The sequence below is a fragment of the Puma concolor genome, chromosome C1 (genome assembly GCF_028749965.1).
Source record: "Puma concolor isolate L17-30 chromosome C1, mPumCon1.1.hap2, whole genome shotgun sequence".
Taxonomy (NCBI): Eukaryota; Metazoa; Chordata; class Mammalia; order Carnivora; family Felidae; genus Puma; species Puma concolor.
Window position 1 is genome coordinate 48333377 of NC_141674.1, and position 21025 is coordinate 48354401.

A 21025-nucleotide genomic window follows, 5' to 3' on the forward strand; every position below is an offset into this window, starting at 1 on the left:
GGTGCCCTCTTCAGCACTGAGTCAGCAACACCCAGCCCTGTGGACATAGGAAGATCCCGCTTTCAGGGGCTGAGTCACATGAATAACTGGAATAGTTGTTTAGATCAGAATGAATTCCCAGAACCTCTCCAAGCCAACCAGCAGCCACACGCTCTCTCCCTACCCTGAGAGCTTTCCAGCTTTGTGACTTAGCAAAAAGGAGGAGCCAGGCCTGGGTTTCTGGAAGGGAGGGGCCGCAGGGGAGTGGGCCTCAGGAATCCTTGCCATTCCCATTCCCCAGGACTGCAGGTGGTTTCTGAGACTTCTCAAGTCTCCAGGAAGACGTAAAAAGACCGGCGGGCAGGAACCCAGCACAGATTGCGCAGCTGTTGTGTGGCCTGGGCGCGGTGCGGACCAGAGGCCCTGGCACCTCACCGTAAGCAGTCAGGGTGTCAGTGGGTACTAAGTGCCCCAGGAGTGGGCAGGTTATCCTCTGTTGAAATGCCCTTAAAGGTCTGTGTACCTTGGATGAAACGAGATATTGAAACTGTAGCCCTAGAAGCAACTCTCATATGAGAGGCGAGGAGGCTTGCATCTGACGTACCGTGGGGCTCGTGCACGCATCTATAGGGTTCCGTCTTCTCGGCTGCTAGTCCGGAGCCCAGCAGCTCCCGGGAAGGCATGTTCTGGGCGTCACAGAAGCCCTCGGTGAGTGCTTTGTGCAAAATATTGGCACGGTTCAAAGCTTAGGTCTCAGTATTTCCTTCCTAAGTGTCCGAGAAAGATCTCCGCCTTCTGAGATTTTGCTCTACCCTCCTTGCCGCTACATCCAGGGTGAATGGCCCACTTAGGCTAGGGAGGGCACCGGGCCGGTGACCCTATCACTCGTGCTCACGCTTGCTCCGGGGCACTGGCTCTCAAACTTCAGCACACATCAGAAGCAACCAGAAGACTCCTCACAGCTTCCCGTTCAGGAGGTCTTGGGTGGGGCCTGGGAATCTGCATTCCTAAAAGTCGCCCAAGACATGCCGGTTCAGGGATCACACTTTGAAAACCGCTGCTCTAAGGCCAATGTATTCTTAAAAGTATTTTATGGGGCGCCTGGGTGGCGCAGTCGGTTAAGCGTCCGACTTCAGCCAGGTCACGATCTCGCGGTCTGTGAGTTCGAGCCCCGCGTCAGGCTCTGGGCTGATGGCTCAGAGCCTGGAGCCTGTTTCCGATTCTGTGACTCCCTCTCTCTCTGACCCTCCCCCGTTCATGCTCTGTCTCTCTCTGTCCCAAAAATAAATAAAAACGTTGAAAAAAAAATTAAACAAACAAAAAAAAAGTATTTTAAATGCTTTCCTAAATGGATTTTCAGGTCAGTGATCCATCTGAGGATCCTTGACAACACACGTGATAGGCCTTGCCACCAGTTCCCAGAAAAAAATTACACAAATGCTGAAAAAAAAATGTAAACACTTCATTATAATTTCGGGATTCATTAGGCTTGCAGAAATTCATCCATGAACATCCAGGCTAAAAGAACTCCTGAATCAGAGTCCAAACCAGAATTCTAAGTGAAATGTAGAATCGCAAAGTACAGGGAAGCAAATTTTATCAGCAAATGCAGAGAAGTTTCATAGCAAGTTGGCTGAATCTTTGTTCTCTAAAACGGGACCACCTGGGTTCAAATCCTGGCTCTGCCATTTGCTAGCCATGTTTCAGTTTCCTCATCCGCAGAAGCAGGTTGATAACAGAGCCTACTTCACAGAGTTTTGTAAGGAATGGATGAGTTCATGCACGCACAGTGGATAGAATAGAACCTGGCACATAGAATACATACAGTAATTGTTCCAATTGCTTCAGCTTAGTTGGGTCATATTGATTCAACTTCCTGATATGCTGCAAGCCCTCTCTTCCTATTCCAACATCCATGGTCCTAACCATGTCTTTTCCATATTGCAGTGTCCTTCCACCTGCTCTCTTTATCCTGATTTCTCCCCTCTTCCAATATGTCTTCCATGCAGCATCCAGAGGGAGCTTTCTAAAACCCATCTTGTCTTGTCAAAGTCCCCCATCACTTCCAGGAGAAAGTCTGAGCTCTCGAGCATGGCATGTGGGGTGCCTTGATCTGGGCCCTGCTTGCCTTGGACCTCAGTGCCCCATGCTCTCCTAGTTAGGGTGTCAGTGGGTACTAAGTGTCCCAGGAGTGGGCAGGTTATCCTCTGTTGAAATGTCCTTAAATGTCATAAGCAAATAATACGCAAGAGAAAAGGAAAGCATAGGCTGATTCTAGGTACAACTACACTTTTTTCATACTGTCTGCCATAACTCATGATGCTTACTCTGCCTCACATGCCCTTCAGCCCTCTTTGAAGCAAACTGCTAAGGTTCCCTGAACCCCAGGCAGAACTGACCTCTCCCTTCTTTGTGAGCCGTGTCAGGCTTTGCATAGTTTCCTCTACACTTTTGTGCACATATATGTTCATGAGTCTTTGGAAGCATTCTCCCAATATCTTCTACAGTACATGTTGCTCTTCTGTAGCACAAGTCCATTTTCCAGGCTTCTCTGCAGATAGAGAAGGGTTCTGAATGCCATTTATATCCCACCAACGGTCGCACATATGTGAGATTGAAAAGCAGGAAAGAAACAAAGAGAATCTTGCTGTTTTGGATACTTTCGTCCTGGCAAGCACAGTTGTGGAGACATGAAGTTTTCCTGCGTTGTACTCCAGTAATTAGTCAACAGTTTAATGGTTGTCCAGAGTCACTTTTAAAAGCACCACGACTGCTTCCTAATGCTGCCTTTCCTTTTCCCTAGATTGAAAGTGTGCGGTCTGTTACAGATTCTAGAATCTAGACTTCACCGTTCAGCTTGGGTCCTGATTTCCACCTTCCTGATGGGGCGACAGTAGCAGCTCCCTCTGGAAGTTATCACTGGAGCCTAGAACCTACTCTGTCAGAAACATGCAATGATTTTATTAGCATCTGATTCCTACATTAGAATCTTTTCTGCTTGAAATGTCTAGAATGGCTTCCATTCCTTGAGTTGAACCCTAAATGATAGGGTCTATCTCCCTCACCCTGCTGAGAGCTGCGATTAGTAGGCTAAGACCATGCCTCTCATTCATCTTTGCCATGAAAGGCTTCTGGAAAATGAAATTCTTAAGAAGTAGGTGGAGCCACTAACCTGAGTTGAAGAGGGGCTTGCTGGTCAGTGGCTGTGATACGGAACCAGGCTGGAACGCTGGTGCAAAAACCAAGCGGCACTCGGAGATCTCGGTAGATTGGAGATTTATTTAACACCGGCGGGCTCAGAGGAAACTGTTTCTCCAAAGGTCTGAACCCAGAATGCAAGTGGGGAGGGTAATTTATAGCCAACAGCCTCCATATCTGTGGGGGGGTTTCCCCCGCCCACAGCAAACAAAGGAAGAAGAACATGGAGGAGGGGTCTCTAAGCTAGAGACCAGAGTCTGTTTTAGCCCCATCGGCCATCTTTGGCATACTTTATTTACTTCTCCAACAGCTGAGGACAGGTCATTGATCTGTGTTCACCAAGTGAGCTTTGAGGGCAAAAGTGCTCTCAGACCAGCCAACCGACAGGAACGACACTACCACCAAAATAACAAAAAGTGGCGATTGAAGAGCGGTGCCAGCTTTGAAACAGGAGACTCAGACTCTGCTCCTCACTGTGGACTGGTACTCTTCTCCACCAAGGCCCTTGGCCCCTCCGGAGACCAATGGGGATGCCAGGAGAGAATGAAGGGGAAGAGTTTCAGCCAGCTGGCTTATGACTATGCTTCAGAGAAATGTGAAGAGTGGAGAAAACAAGTGCTGGTTGGCATCACCTCGGGCTGTGAGGCACAGCATGGCTGGAGATCAGAGGTGTTGGCCCTGTGAGGCCCAGATGGGTGGAAAGAGGAACATAGTCAATGCAAAAATCTAAAGAGCATACAGTGGGAAACCCGTGGGCTTTGGAAATCAGACCGACTCATGATCAAACCCAGGTCTGTTGCTAATTTCTGTGTGACCTGAGACAAATTCTTGACACTCCATGAGCCTCTGTCCCTTCACTCATAAATGGAGATTAAATCCTATCTCAAAGGATCAGCCACCCAGCACAGGGAGGGCCTGGCACGTAGTCAGCTCTCCACAAGACCCCTTCAGATCCTGTTTCCTGACTTGCCTTAAACCCTGCCTGGTATTCTTTCTATTGTTAACACCCTGCTCTGCAAAGTAATTAATTTAGTGTTTTGTTTTGTTTTCTAATCACGGTGCCTGAAGGTAAGGCCCGGAGGTTTGTGAGAAGGGCAGGTTCTCAATCCATTCATTGTATTTGAAGAGGCTTAGGGCAGGAAATCAGATTCCCGGAAGTTTTTTGATTGAGGAGAGGACAGGGAGGTAGGAGGGAGCCGTTCCAGGAAGACTGCTCTTGCCAGCTGGGGAGAGAGTGCAGAACTTGGCCTTGCCTTCCCTGTGTAATCATGTTGTCCATGCTCATCAGAGGGGCTATTAGCATTTGAGCCTAAGCCAATCTTCCAGTGACTTCCCGGAGGACTCTGGGTTTCATGCAGTGTCTCTTTCCACGTGCCCTTTGTAATCTGCTGCAGGTTTACTGCTATGAATTCCTCCACCAAAAGGACCAGAAGGTTTCCACTTAAGTGAGGGAGATGGCGATCTCAGATATGTCACCAGCCTTTCATCAAGATATGTCACATTTCCTCAGGGCAGAGCATATCAGAAGTTCTTTGGGAAAGGTCTCGGCCCTACAACACTGGGAAGGCTGTCTATCCTTCTGAGGAGTCTGTGATATTCATGTGTTCCTTCTGCGAAGCAAAGTGTTATGTTCATCCAGGACAGATAGGACTATGAGAATAAGCCTCACAGGAACTGATATGGCCCCTGGGAGGGTGATAGTGATGAGCCTCATTTACGTAGACATCAACCACAGGGGAACGCAGACAGATGTCCCTGATAGCTGTTTGAGAGCAGCAATCACAATTAGGAAGGAAACCGCCATGACCGGGCATCCATCATGTACACAGCATCGTGCCCGAGGATTCTGTAGCTCATGCACACTGGGCGTGAAACAGTTAAACCTGTCCTACTCTGGGCTTCTCCAGCCAGCAGGAATATTTGATGTTAGTACACAGGAAGCATGTCCTAGAGTGAATAATTCCTGCACTGCAGGGGAGCCTTTGTGCAGGGTGAGCCCGGCTGGAAGATGCTCTTTTCTTGTCAGACAGCCAGGGGCAATAGCTATTGGCCTCTCTCCTGCCCTGCCCTTCCCCCCACCAAAAGCACAGCACAAGGAGTTTGACTCTCATGGAGACACTCAGAGTATGGAGTAGATATCCACAGAGCTCCTACTGTGCATTGTGCACAATGGAAGAAAACGCACCTCCTTATTAGATATTGATGACTCTCTGTATGTAGGAGCCCCTGCACAGGGAAACTGGGATTTCTCTACCATCACTTTAATAAAACAACCCACCCGGAAGGGACCATGTTTTGTCTACCTGTGCAGGATGTAGACAAGGAGGGACTCAGAAAGGCATGAGGGCAGTGTGAAAACAGGATGGCCAAGAAGAGGAATCTCGAGATCAGAGGGTTCCCCACTCCCTGGTGAGGGACTACGACCACAGCAGGTATTGGGGTGTGATATTATTGAGGTGCGTCGGATGTGTGTGTATGATATACCTCTTTTGCAAACTGTGTATGTTATGCTTACAGAAGGGAAGAAGAGAGAAAGAAGGAAATAATAAGCAAGATGCCCTTTCAGATATTATTCTACAGGAATATCTGGCATTGAACCTATTCCAATAATTCTTACAATCAAAATTCTCCTAAGTGGTCTCCCTTTTAGGGCACGGCCTTAACAAGGGTTATTCCCATTGTTTCATGCCACTCACTTAAGAAGAGTTTTATTTATTCTTTGTAAAAACACCAGGAGATGGGCTCACTAGGCTCATTTTACAGACAAATGAACTAAAGTGCAAGGTGTTAATTGAATTGCCCAAGGCGACCTAACGTACCAAGTAGCAGAGCTAAAACGCAAGTTCAAGTTCACATATACCTGATTATTTCCAAACTTGTGTCCTATCTACTAAACTATGTTGATCTCCTTGATCTGTGTTCTGATTTGTAGAATGTCTTCTCAGAGAAAAAGGAAGCTGACTCTAGAGGGAAGAAGTAGGACAACACACACACACACACACACACACACACACACACACACACTAAACACAAAGGATTCAATAACAATAAAAGGGACAAAATATTTGTCAATACAGGCATTTTAACAGAGAGGAGATAGAGATGGCAAATAAGTACGTCATTAGTTATTGGTTGACACCAGTTTGGGGTGCCTGGTTGGCTCAGTCGGTTGGGCGTCTGACTTCGGCTCTGGTCATGATCTCATGGTTCGTGGCTCAATGCCCGAGTCAGGCTCTGTACTGACAGCTCAAAGCCTGGAGCTTGCATTGGATCCTGTGTCTCCCTCTCTCTGTGCCCCTCCCCTGCTTGTACTGTGTCTCTCTCTGTCTCTCAAAAATAAATAAACGTTAAAAAAAATTATCTAAAAAAACCACACCTGTGAAACGTACCATGAGAAACTTCTGCATGACAACTAGCATGGCTACAGGTAAAAAGATTGATGATATCAAGTGTTGGTGAGCATATAGAGCAACTGGAACTCCCAAATATTGCTGGGGAGAATGTAGAATGGTACAGACACTTTGGAAAAGTGCTAGACAGTGTCTTAAAAAGTTAAATGCACACCTATGTATCACCCAGGCTTTGCACACCAAGAAATTCATTTATTTATTTATTTTTTTCAATATATGAAATTTATTGTCAAATTGGTTTCCATACAACACCCAGTGCTCATCCCAAAAGGTGCCCTCCTCAATACCCATCACCCACCCTCCTCTCCCTCCCACCCCCCATCAACCCTCAGTTTGTTCTCAGTTTTGTTTTTTTTTTAATTTTTTTTTTTCAACGTTTATTTATTTTTGGGACAGAGAGAGACAGAGCATGAACGGGGGAGGGGCAGAGAGAGAGGGAGACACAGAATCGGAAACAGGCTCCAGGCTCTGAGCCATCAGCCCAGAGCCCGACGCGGGGCTCGAACTCACGGACCGCCAGATCGTGACCTGGCTGAAGTCGGACGCTTAACCGACTGCGCCACCCAGGCGCCCCTGTTCTCAGTTTTTAAGAGTCTCTTATGCTTTGGCTCTCTCCCACTCTAACCTCTTTTTTTTTTTTTTTCCTTCCCCTCCTCAATGGGTTTCTGTTAAGTTTCTCAGGATCCACCTAAGAGTGAAAACATATGGTATCTGTCTTTCTCTGTATGGCTTATTTCACTTAGCATCACACTCTCCAGTTCCATCCACGTTGCTACAAAGGGCCATATTTCGTTCTTTCTCATTGCCATGTAGTACTCCATTGTGTATATAAACCACAATCCAAGAAATTTACTTAAATGAGAGTGTGTGTCCACATAAAGATTTGTACATGAGTACTCATAGTAGCTATACTTGTGCTGCTTTGTGTACTGTTACAGATAGCAGCATCCATACGAGGAAATAATAGAAACTAAAAAGAACAAACGATGGATATACTCTAAATCATGAATCTCAAAATAATTATGCTGAATGAAAGAAGGCAGACAGAAAAAGAGTACATACTGTAGAATTCCTATGGCATACAATTCTAGAAAGTGCACACTGTTCCATGATGACAGAAAGCATATCAGTGGTTGCCTGGGGATGAGGAAGGGAGGGGGAAGAAACAGATTACAAAGAGATATGAGAAAAACTGGAGGAGGGAACGATGAATATGTTTCTTATTTGAACTGGAGTGATGTTTTCATGAGTATAAACATATATCAAAACCCATCAATTTGTACTAGTTATTGTATGCCAGTTGCACCTCAAAAAAATTGGTAGCAATAGGCTGCTGGGAAGATGGAGGAGGAGGAGGAGGAAAAAAGCAAAATCCCGCGAGATAAGTGACCTAAAAATAAATGCAATGTCATGGTCAAGACCTCAAGCCACAGGTTCAAATCTCAGCTCAACTTTAGACAACTGTTGTTTAACTGTCCCTCTAAAATGCAGATAATAATAGTACCTACTTCGTAGGATAGCTGAGACACTCAAATGAGCCATGCACATAAAGTCCCAGACCAGTGCCTGGCATTTACTGAGGATTTAATAGGCATCAGCTATTATTGTTGCAGAAATCATCTCGTTTCATCGAAAGTCAACCCTTTTCCAAAGCGTTTCCAAAAAAGACCCTTTTCCCACCTTTTCTCCAATAGAAAACTTAAAGCCCCATCCAGCTGATGAATTCAGGGCCAGTGATTTCCAAGCTCAGCTCTTCTGGTGAATGGCGATTCCTCCTCTTGAGCATAGTTCCCTGTGGCTCCTTGAGAGTTTGCAAGCTAAAAGCTAAATAATGGACTTAATTGCCAGATAAAATCATTACTCAAGGGTCAGGGAAATAAAGGATAACAAGACTCCCTTAGTGAGGGTTCGGGAGGAGACAGGACACTGAGTCACGGAGCTAGAGCATCATCTGGATTCTGTCGGGCCGTGCTCTCTCAGGGGTATCTGTTTGTTCCTTACCCACCCTGCTAGCTGCCCTGGGTTCCACCAAGTAGGCCAGTGTTAATAAGGGCCAAACTTGAGAGGGGAGTTGAGGGGTTCCATTATAGGGGACTGTACCACCTTGATAGTTCATTTTTGTTTGAGTCATGAACATGGACTCAAGGTTGCTTTCAGGGTTGAACACAGGCCTGTGTACTAGGCTTGAGCATTTCTTACAGTACAACGTTTTATGTATTTTTAAAGTTTATTTTTTTGTCTCGAGAGAGAGAGAGAGTATGTGCCAGCAGAGGAAGGGTAGAGAGAGAGAATCCCAAGCAGAGCCCTACTGACATGGGGCTTGAACTCACGAGCTGTGAGATCATGACCTGAGCCGAAATCAAGAGTGGGGTGTTCAACTGACTAAACCACCCAGGCACCTCCCTCCAGTACAACTTTAGGTCCTTCCTTAGCCCAGCCTATTAACTGCACAGGGTTACAGCAGGGAGGATGCAGGAGAGACTCAGTCTGCTGATACTCAACGCTAGAAATCTTGCCAAAATTTCATTTTGAATTTGGACCGCACTTCGGTAGCATCAGTTTCTTAACACCAAACTTGGGGACTCTGCACATATCTCCAATCTATGTCTATTGGCCTCTGCCTTGGCGTTTGAAGAATAATAAGCTGGAGCCGTGAGGCAAGGTTCACTTTTTCCTACCATTGTGGCTCCTCTCTCCACTCCACGACCCACCCAAATGTGCATTTCCCACTTTCCCAGACAGAACTGCACAGCAGAGCAGCTCAGAAGCATCTGGGGCATCAGGCCTCCTGGATTCTTCTAAATCCTCCCAGTTCCCAGTAGGCTGGCTGGTGCACGAATTTAAGGCTGTATTCTTAAGGCGCTTGATTATCTGATTCAACAGTTTCAAATTGCCAACCACAGGTAGAAAGAAATTAATTCTCCAGAGTCGTAAACCTACCCGGTTCTTCTCTCTCTGCTATCAGATGGGCCCAAGTCACTAACTTACTAGAAGAAGGAGCCACATGTAACAATGATTTGACATTTCTCCACCAGCTCACCTACAGTTCCCAGTTTGTGGGCAATGGTCTGAGTTCTAGCAGATAACTGGTAATCTTTTAACCAACGGATTTTCTACCACTTAGCACGGATTGCTCAGATCCCAGCCCCATTTGGCAGAGTCCTTACCACTCCCTGTATCCTGACTCAGTTGTAACGTTCCACTCTGTGTACCTATTCCTGCACCAGTCAGCACTCTTTTGGTTAGAAGTGACAAAGATTCATCTCAGATAAGCTGAGGCAAAGGGAGGCTTCTTAAAGGATGTGGGAAATGACACGCAGTTGAAGGGGAAGAGTGTAAGGCTTCTGAGTGCAGTGACTTGGCTGGCTTTGTCCACGGCTCTAGGCCCAATGCACAGAGAGAGCAGAGCTTGCTGAATGTTACAGGCTTGCCGTCTGGCCTTGATACGAGCTGAAATCGGCCCTTAATTAACGTCTCAGGAAGAGAGAAGAGAGGGCAGTTTGTAACACACAGCTTGGGGCTGTCTCCCCAATCTGTTTATTTGTCAGAACCTCCCTGCCCCATCGTGGTGTCCAGGGGCTGTCCCCAGGAAGCCCAGTTCTTACACAGCCATCCTTCCTCCTAGGAAGGGTTGAATGTTGCAGCACTGGCCACAGATCTGCATGTGGCCTGTCACACCCACTGTCTGGCAAATCCGGCCCTGAGATACAGTCTCTCTTCTGGTGGTTGAACTGGTTACATGTAAACATAGATGCTGATGGAGGCTGTTTTTCAAACAGTGTGTGTGGTGGGGGTGGGAGAAAGTAGAGGCAGAGGGGAGACAGAAAGAAAGGGGAGGAGGTGGGGAAGGAGATGGGAAGGGAGGGGTTGTGGAGAGAGCAGATATTATGAAACAGAGAGACAAATGATTTAAAGGTTCCGGTCTCAGACCATTGCCTCGATCAGCAGAATCCCTGTACTTGGGTTCCTTGAAATACTCCTTATTCCTGTAAAACTTGGCCCTCATTCATATAAGCTAGCTCAAGTTCTTTTCTGACACTTTTCTGACCAACTGGTATCTCCCACCGATAAAAATATGAACACTGAGAATTCTAGAAGCGCAGAGATTTATTTGCCCGTCCGTGAGAAGATACACAAGTGCCATGGTTTTTATTACCCCCTTGATCCTGAAAAGTGCAGCATATCATATCAGACACAAATGATTTTCGCTGCAGATCACAGAATAAAACTAATAAAAGCTTAAGAAACCAAGGCATTTTGCTATTGAACTCAGCTAGGAGAGGGGAGGCAGGCAGCTCCTGGGTCTGCTGCAAGTGTTACTAAGCACTCTGCCACCCTCAGCCTCCTGGTTTTCTCTTTGCGCTTGTGATCGTAAAAGGCCACCATAGCTCTGGGCATCCTGACCACTCAGTGGCAAACCCCAAGAGACATATTTGCCCCCCTGCCCCCCACCCCTCGCATTGTATCACAGGCCTGATATGTTCCTGACCCACCCCCAGACTCCTTCAGAGCCCTTTCTATAAGAGGAGCCCAGGATGCAGGTGAAAGTCTGGGACTAGAATTTGAGCCCTTGTTTTTCCGACTCATGGTTTTCCTTTAGAAGAGTCACTGAAGCTTTCTGCATCTTGATTTCCAACCAAAAGGAAAACAGTTATCCTTGGTGGTTGTAAAAGCAAATGAGATTATATATGAAAGCGCATCCAGTTCAATACCTTGGAACGTACAAGTTTCTCAAACAATGAGTCTTTCTTCCTTTCTTCCTTCCTGCCTCCTAGTTCCCATAGTGGAGAAAGCACAAGGGCCAGCTCAGAAAAATCACGGGCATTGACATCAGACGGATTTTACTTCAAATCCTGGTTCCGCCATTCATCAGCTATCTGACTTGGGCAAATTATTTCCCCTTGTTCACTGGCAAATATTTACTGGGCACCTACTACATGCCATGCACTGTTCTGCCTGCTGGGGATATGGGAATGAATAAGAGAGACATAGTTCCTGCTCTTTAAAGCTTATATTCTAGTTTGCTCACTTATTAAGTAAAAATAATAATACTTTACATTCTATTAGTCCTATAAATGAAACAATTCACTAACTGCGAATGGTGGACACTCAATAAATGCTGATTCTCTTCCCTCCTTCCCTTTCTTAGGCATTATAGGATGCTGGAAAAGGCATTGGGTTGGATGTTAGAACCCTGGCATTCTATCCTAGCCCTGCTGTTAATAACTAGCTGTGTGATCTTAGGCAAATGCCTTAACCTCTCTGGGTCTCAATTCCCTCCTCTATAAAATAAGAGTACCGTATGAAATGAATTGTAAGACACTTTTTGTTTGCATAAGTGTCTGTATTTCTCAAAAGCAATCATTCATCATCATATATTGTGTCAGGGTGGCCATATTAGTGCAATGATTTAAAAACAAGTCTATAACTAACATTAATCAAGGACTTACTAGGTCCAAGCCCCATGCTACATCTCTATGCATTTTGCCTTAATCCCACAGTGACTTTATGCGACAAGTATCATTATCTTCATTTTCTGTGAGGGATCTGAGCTTCAGGGGAGTGAATTTGATCAAAGTTAGTTACTCAGAGGCAAGAGTGATATTGGTACCCACACCTGTTTGAGTCTAAAAGCCATTAGCGTTGCCTTCCGTTGCTGCTGTGTGACTGTTAAGAGGTTATCGTGAGACCAATGGAACATTGTTAGTGACTCCATAAATGAATTAGTATGCCATGTCAGGAAGGAGTGCCTCCTGCATGGTTGGTCCAGGACAAGATGCAGACCCTAAGTCTGGCCCCCTTCTGCATCCCAGTTCTTGTTCCTGCCTCCCCCACAGCTGCCTCTCCCTAACTCCATTTCTGTGGATGAGTCCATGTGATGGACGGGAAACCAAACATTATTGTTCAGGAATGATGTTTTTCAAATTGGACATCTGCTGCTTGTTTATATGGGATTTTGGCAAGGGTTTCAGTTCGTCATGGTGGTCAGACCTAGAGGAAATAATTAGGTGGTCATGGCAACCAGCATCCCAGGCGCACCACAGTGGTGCTGAGGAGGGAGCACTGAATGGCATCCAGATATCCACTGTGCCATGAACCCTCTGGCCTTGGGTTCCTAAGAAAGGCCTCTGCTCCTTCAGTTCTAAAATTCTCTCAATAAGAGAATGAAATACTCAATGCCATACTGAAAAATCTAGGTCCTGAGATCCAAAGAGTACCTGGAGGGGTGTCACAGAGACCAAAATTCATACAAAGCTGAGAAAGACCAAGGAGGGGTGCACATGTTCACAAGTGAACCCTTCACTGTGTCCCAGGAATGGTGCCTTGTGCTTGATGTCATTCCCTCATTTAAATCCTCACAATGACCTTCTTTGGACAGAAGAAGAAACGGAAGCTTGGGAACATGAAATGACTTGCCTAAGATCACGTGGCTATTTGGTAAAGGAATGAGAACTGGCAACTTGGTCTAGCTGGCCCTAGAGCTTTGTTACAACATCCGTACTCAGCTGCTATCAGAACCCTTTCTAAGATTGCTCTCTGCTAGAAGTGGTGTGGGGGCTGCATGGGAAGTAAGATGACACCAGTCTTGAAGGCCATGTCATTGGCTGATGTCCTCTCCCCTATGTTGTCTAACTTGTCCTCTCCCCTACCTTGCCCTCTGAGGTAGACCTAACCAATCCTAGCATGGCTGCACATCTTTCCTCACCCCAGGTATTTTAGAACAACCTTCTCTCTACCATATTTCTGTGGAGCCCTAGGTGAGTCTGAGTTCAACTCTGTCTTTCTTTGCCTTACTAAAAAAATGGCAGAAAGTGCAAGATGCTCTCCAATTCCTGGATCATGTATCTTCCCTCTGACTCAGAAGTTGGACTGCTTGTTGTCTTCTAGATCTTTGAAGTTTTCTGCTCCCCATGGGCATGTTCAGAAAAATCCCAGTCTGCAGTGATTTTTTTCTTCCCTTTTCCCCATTCTTATAATTCTTACAGAGTCTCGTGAGATTATTATACACCTCTGTTTGGTGAGGCAAGTTATCTGGCACTTGATGCCCAGGAGGCTCTAGGAATAGAAAATGCAGGAATGAGAGGATCTGCCTATCAGTCCCCTTTCTGCCACTAACTAGCCCTGTGACCTCGGGAAAGTCACTAGAATTTTTACATGTGTGAAATAAGAGGTCAAACTACTATTGAAATGTCTTTCAATGCAAAGATTTGGTAATTCAAGTCTTCCTTCTAGTAAACCAAATTTCCATTTCCATTGGAAAACTAAGATTGTTCAATCTGCTGGTTGCTTCAGAGTAAACAGTGTTACCTCTCAAATTGATGCAAATTCACAGATCTCTCACCTTGGGCTCTTAATTTTTCCAGCTCACGTTTCCTGGATTCCAAGGAGGTAATCTCTGGTTTTTAGAGAGTTGTCTTTTTTTTTTTTTTTTTTTTTTTTTTAATTTTTTTTTTTCAACGTTTATTTATTTTTGGGACAGAGAGAGACAGAGCATGAACGGGGGAGAGGCAGAGAGAGAGGGAGACACAGAACTGGAAACAGGCTCCAGGCTCTGAGCCATCAGCCCAGAGCCTGATGCGGGGCTCGAACTCACGGACCGCGAGATCGTGACCTGGTTGAAGTCGGACGCTTAACCGACTGCGCCACCCAGGCGCCCCCTAGAGAGTTGTCTTTCTATCTTTCCTGTTGGGTAGAACGGTGGGTAAGGGACAAGTAGAGATGGTGATGGTACCAATGAAGAAAGTACACAAGTTAAATGATACCTTCATGAAATTAAAGGCAAGGTTGCCTGGGTCATACTGCCCTCATTATTACTACATTTCATTGTGCTTTGGCCACACTGGATGATGGTAGGAGAGGAAGAACACAGCCTTGGATCTAACTCTATCATGTAAGTAGCTGCATAATCTTGGGCAAGTCATGGAACCCCTCCAAGCATCAGTGTCTTCTTCTATTAAATGTGGATACCTGTACCTTGAGAATTATTGTGAGGATCAGTGGAGAGATAGATAAAACCCTGCGGCTTTGAAATTTAGAGATACATATTGATATATTTACAGATAAATTGACATGATGTCTGGAATTTGCTTCCAAATAACTGGGGGTGATGGTCAACTGAGTTTTCACAAGGGAGCCAAGAAAATTCGACAGTCATTTCATTATTCTTTTCAACAAACGGTGCTGGGACAATTGAGTATTCACATGCAAAAGAATGAAGTGGGACCCCTATCATACCATCTATAAAAATTAACTCACAATGGATCAAACACCTAAATGTAAGAGCTATAAAATAAAACTCTGAAGAATGCATTGGTATAAACCTTTGTGATCTTGAATGAGGCGACTGTTTCTTAGCTATGATCCACAAATACAGACAGCAAGAGAAAAAAAATGGATAGCTTGGACTTCTCTAGAATTAAAACATTTGTGCTTCAAAGGACACCATCCAGAAAGAGAAAAGACAACCTGTAGAGTGAGAGAAAATATTTACAAATTTTAGGTCTGATAAGGGACTTATATATTGAATATATAAAGAACTTTTAAGTCCCAATAATAAAAAGACAAATAACCCAATTAAATATGGGCAAATGATCTGAATAGATATTTTTCTTAAAAAAAAAAAAAAGGTCTACAAATGACTGATAAGCACATGAGAAAATGCTCAGCATCCTTAGCCATCAGGGAGATGCAAATCAAAAAGACAAGGGCACAGAATTATTATCAGAGAAGTGTAAATAATACTCTGTATTATACTACAATGATGAATATATATCATTAGAATTTTCTGAATGCAGAGAATGTACAATACCAAGAGTAAAAGCTAATGTAAACTGTGGACTTTGGAGGATTATTATATGTCAATACAGGTTCATCAGTTGTAACAAATGCACAGCTCCGGTGAAGGATGTTGATAACAGCGATGCTATGTGTGTGTGGCACAGAGAGTATATAAGAAATTATACCTTCCTCTCAATTTTGATAACCTAAAAATACACTAAAAATAAAAGCCGAGGGGCGCCTGAATGGCTCAGTCAGTTCAGCATCTGACTCTTGATTTTGGCTCACGTCATGATCCCAGGGTCGCGGGATCAAGCCCCATGTCTAGCTCTGCACTGACAGTGTGACGCCTACTTGGGATTCTCTCTCTCCCTCACTCTCAGAGAGGGAGTCTCAGAGTCTCAGAGTCTCAGAGAGACTCTCTGTCTCTCCCCCACTCGTGCTCTCTCTCTCTTTCTCAAAAGAGATTTAAAAAATTTCTTTAAGTTTAAAAAAGACAAAGATAAAAGCCCTAATAAACTGAAAGAATTAAGAAATTAAAAACAAAAAATAAATAAGAAAAAGTGTGGGGGGACATGTGGAGAAATTGGCATCCTTCTACTCTGCTAGTGGGAATGTAAAATGGTGCAGCTACCATGACAACCAGTCCGGCAGTTTCTCAAAAGTTTAACTATAGAGTTATCGCATGACCCAGAGTGCCTCTCCTAGGTGTATACCAAAGATAAACGAAAACATACGTCTAGTCGTACACGAATGTTCTTGTACACAAATGCTCATAGTAGCATTATTAATAATAGCTAAAAGGGGGAACTCAAATATCCATCACCTGATGAATGGACAATGTAGCATATGCATACAGTAGAGTATAATTGGGCACTAAAAGGAAATGAAATACTGATATATGCTACAAGACAGATGAACCCTGAAAACATCATGCCAAGTAAAAGAAGCCAGTCACAAAAAATGACATATTGTATGATTCCATTTATATGAAATGTCCATTTAACAGGCAAATCTATAGGAACAGAAAGCAGATTCATGGTTGCTTTGGGCTGGGGGTTCGGGATGCAGAGACAGGTGGTGATACCTGAAAAGCGTGAGGTTTCTTTTGGGGGTGATGAAATGCCCTAAAACTGATCGTGGCAATGGTTGCACAACTCCATGAATTTACGAAAAACCATCGTGTGGTACACTTTAAGTAGTTGAATTGTATGGTGCGTGAGTTATTTGAAAAAACGATCATGTGAGCTGGGGGTGTTGGGGAAGAGTGAGAGAAAAAAATAGAGGAAACAAGGTCCACGGCCAGGATTTGATCACGGTCAAGCTGGTTAATAGGTACGTGTGAGTTCATTACGTGATGCTCCCTACTTTTGTCCATGTTTGAAATTTTCTGCAATAAAAATAAATTTAAGTAAGTAAATAAATCAGCAAGACATATCATACTGGCAACAAATGGCACTATTATCATTATTATTAGTAATAGCAGTAGTAATACCATCATCATCATCGATCATAGAGCCACCCACCGAATTTAAGAATTTAAGCATATACCCCTAAATAACCCATTGAACCTCTGACGGTTTTCCTTTAATTTGCCTAAATCAGTATTTTTCTTTGCATCCTGGCTCCATGGGGACAGAAGAATCACTGGTCACAGACATGAAACTGACCTATAACCCCTGACTCATCCCCTTCTTCCTCTCCTCACGGCCAGTCACTCACTCTTGCCAATTTTCCTTCCAAATAACTTTATCTTTACCCATCCTTCATACCCGTTGCCACCTACCTAGACTAGGGCTTGGCAAATTATAGCAAGGCTACGACAACAGCTGGTCCTCCCACAGCCTCTCCTCATTCCCTCTCCTGAGTCTTACACCCAACCATCCTACACACCACCAGCAGACTCTTTGCATGTCTGTCCTTACATTTCCTTCTCCCCTGCTCAAAAATTTATAGGCTGTCTATTTCTTATGGCATAAACTCTTAATTTTTCTATCTGGATTCCTATCATCTGATGCCACCCTGTGAATCCAAACTTGTTTCTCACCATTTTATAATTTGTACCCATTGCTCTGACCTAGCATTTCCATCTGCTGTCTCCATGCAGGAATACATGTGCTTCAAGTGAGGTGAATCTTTTTTTTTTTTTTTTTTTGAGTGAGAGAGAGAGCAAGCAGGGGTGGGACAGAAGGAGATGGGAGGGAGAGAGTCCCAAGCAAGCCCCATGCTGTCAGTGCAGAACCTCACAGTTTGTCAGATCATGACCTGAGCTGAAACCAAGAGTCAGATGCTTAACGCACTGAGCCACCCAGGTGCTCCAAGTGAGGTGAATTGTAATTAATTTTATTCAATCATGTTATTCCATTTTTCCTCCCAGTGACCAATTTAGGAATAAGCAGATGATGAAATGCTAAACAGTAACACACGAGAGGAGATCTACTGAGGAGTGTACTTCTTGGGAAAAAAGTATCTCTTATCAAAAGACATGAAAGGGGGAACCTGGCTGGCTCATTCGATTAAGCATCTGACTCTTGATTTCAGCTCAGGTCATGATCTCACATTTCGTGAGTTTCAGCCCCATGTCTGGCTCTGTGCCGGGCATGGAGTCTGCTTGGGATGCTCTCTCCCTCTCTCTCTCTGCCCCTCCCCCTCTCTCATGTGTGCACGCATGGCCTCTCTCTCTCAAAAAAAAAAAAAAAAAAAAAAGACAAAAGACGTGGAAGAAGAGTCGGCCTTTCCTTCTTCCTCCACTCCAGACATCTGGGCATTGAGGAACAAAATGTAACGTCTGGAATCACTGTGGCCCTCTTATGATCACGAAGAGAAAGCCAAGAGAATGAGAGAGATGTCTTTGAGCTGGATCCACAAAGCCATCGAACTGCTAAGTCAAACCAGTCCCAGAACTGAGCTATTTCTGCACATCTCTTACGTGAAATGATAGATGTCTATATTGAAATCTTAAAACTTTGTGGGCCATCTCATTCTACAGCCTCTCTGACTTGGCTAGAAGTCAGCCAGACTCTGACTTCTGAGTTTCTTTCTGCCGCTTATTAGCTCTATGAATTTGGCAAGTTAGACACCTTCCATACACTCAGTGCTTTTCAAATTTTAGGCTGCCTCAGAATCATCAGGAGAGTTTTTTGAAACCTGGATTCCTGAACACCACCCCACAGAGATTCTTATTCACTAGTTTTGTGGTAGAGCTGGAGAATCTCTGTTGCTAACAAGTTTCCAGGGAATTGCTTGGAAGACCACACTTGGAGTAACAGTGTCCCAGACTCTCAGTTTCCCCATCCGTAAAATGGACATGAGAGCATTCCTTAGTAGGTTTTATGAGAATTAAACATGGTAATACAGATACAGTGGTTGGCACGGTGCCTGGCCCAGAATTATGGCCCAGAGATGGTCGCTATTCTTATTAACTTGGGAAAACGTTACTCTTACAGTTGAGGGCTTCGTTTGTACAAATTCCAGGTACAGACTCATTCCTCCGGAGTTCTGGGGCCTTGTGTAGCCAGCTTTCCCAGACAAAAGAGCCAAAAGCAACCTGTTGACTGGAGATATTAACTAGGTGACGGTGGGGGGGTGGTGACTTGAGTGATTTGCTGGGATTATTGAACATCGTCCGAAATACTGCTGGATGGAGAAGCAGACAGGAGGAAAAATGGCCTTCACTTATCAGCCCTCCATTAAGATGGTTTGTAGCATGTCTCAGCATTGTCCAAATGATTAAAGAGGTGAGACCTTGTGGGGGTGGGGGTGGGAAGGAGACTGCCCGGCTGGCTTTAAAGGACGGAAGGCAATAAAAGATTAGTTATTAAATAAATGAAGTTCAGGAAATGATCCAATGTCTTGGGAGTGTTCAATCACAGGAGACAAGAAGCTTCTAACCTTGTAGAGTCAAAAGAAAATTCACAGAAAAAAAAAAAAAGAAAGAAAGAAAGAAAGAAAGAAAGAAAGAAAGAAAGAAAGAAAGAAAAAGAAAATTCACAGAGACACATACCGCCCCCAGCATGCCACTCTCTTGCTGTTGCTTGGGGTAAGGAGAAATTAAGAAGACCCAGAAAGCTGGAGTTTTAAAAATTGCCATGAATTCCTTTCCTAGAATTCCCAATAGATCTTGTCTTTCCCAGCAGTAAAGGAATGTGTCTGTTGCTATTGTTGCTGATATGAAGCATACGCACAGCCATTTATTTAGTGCTTAATATATGCCAGACCCCACGCTAAGCATTTACCTACACTGTTGCATTTAACAAATCTCTTTAACAAATCTATGGTGTAGATTCTATTTTTATGTCTTTTATAGATGAGTAAACAGGTTCCGAACAGTGAAGTGTAAACAGGTTCCGAACATATGACCAGCAAAAGTGATTTTAACCTGGGCCCAAATGGCATTTTAACTTTTCAAATAATATATATCTCTCTTTCTCCCTTCTTCCCAGAAGGGGAGGCGGGTATTCATAGTCCTGTTTTAGAGATAGGGGCCTGGAGATTTGGAGCACTTCTGTGACATGTCCAAATGTCATCAAGGGTATGAAGTTGTAAAACCAAAGGAGTACTCTCTCTGCTATATCACACTGCCTTTGGGAATCACTCGGAATTGTTTCTTAAAGGTAATTTACATGATATTTACATCTCTATTTCCTTTCTCATCCATAAATGACACAAAAGAGTTTCCCAAATCTTTTCTCACATCACTTTTTTATAAGTAGAGTTCACCTTCATTTTGATTTCTCTTCCCTCTCATTTCTATTTCCGTCTCCTCCAATTTCCAGAGTAGGTACTGGAAATTTCCAGTTTCCAGAGTAAGTTCCTCCCTACACAGCTTTCCTTCAGACTTGGCTGTGAATTTCTACGGCCCTAGAGAGCCTGAAGGACTAAGACATAGGTCTTCTTTTTTGTCCGCACCTGCTTTTAATTAGCCTGTGACTCGCAAAAGGTCAGATATTATTATCTTCATCTTAACGATGAGGAAATGGAGTCAGCAGAAAGGTTCAAAAACATGTCCAGATTCAGGGGTTTAGTCCATGTTCTTTCTCGTTTTAAAGCCTGCATTCTTTATAAGGCTTTACTTTGAGTTGGCCAGATACCTGACCTTGAGAAGAGTCATAATCTGCCTGGGATCCACTTAAGACCTAGTTGATTCTTAAACAAATTTCTTATCTTCTCTGGTCTCAGTTTCCTCTTTTGTATAAAGGTATTTCTGTCAAGTTTGGCAATACCATATGAAATGCTTGCTACTGCATCTATAGTGGAAGACATCAGTAAAAGTAAATTATATATATAAACTTCTAAAAGTTTTACAGTTTTAGCTGTTAGATTTAGATCTTTGATCCATTTTGAGTTAATTTTTGTATATGATGTAAAGGTAAGGATCTATTTGGGGTCGGCGGGGGGGATGGATATCCAATTTTCCAAACACTTTTTGTTGAAAAAACTGTCCTTTATCCCATTGAATGGTCTTGGCACTCTTGTTGAAAATCATTTTCTGTTTTTATGTATAAAAATTTTTAATGTCTATTTATTTTTGAGAGAGACAGAGTGCAAGTGGGGGAGGCACAGAGAGAAGTGAGAGATACAGAATCTGAAGCAGGCTCCATCCAGGTTCATAGCTGTCAGCACAGAGCCTGATGTGGGGCTCAAATTCACGAACCATGAAA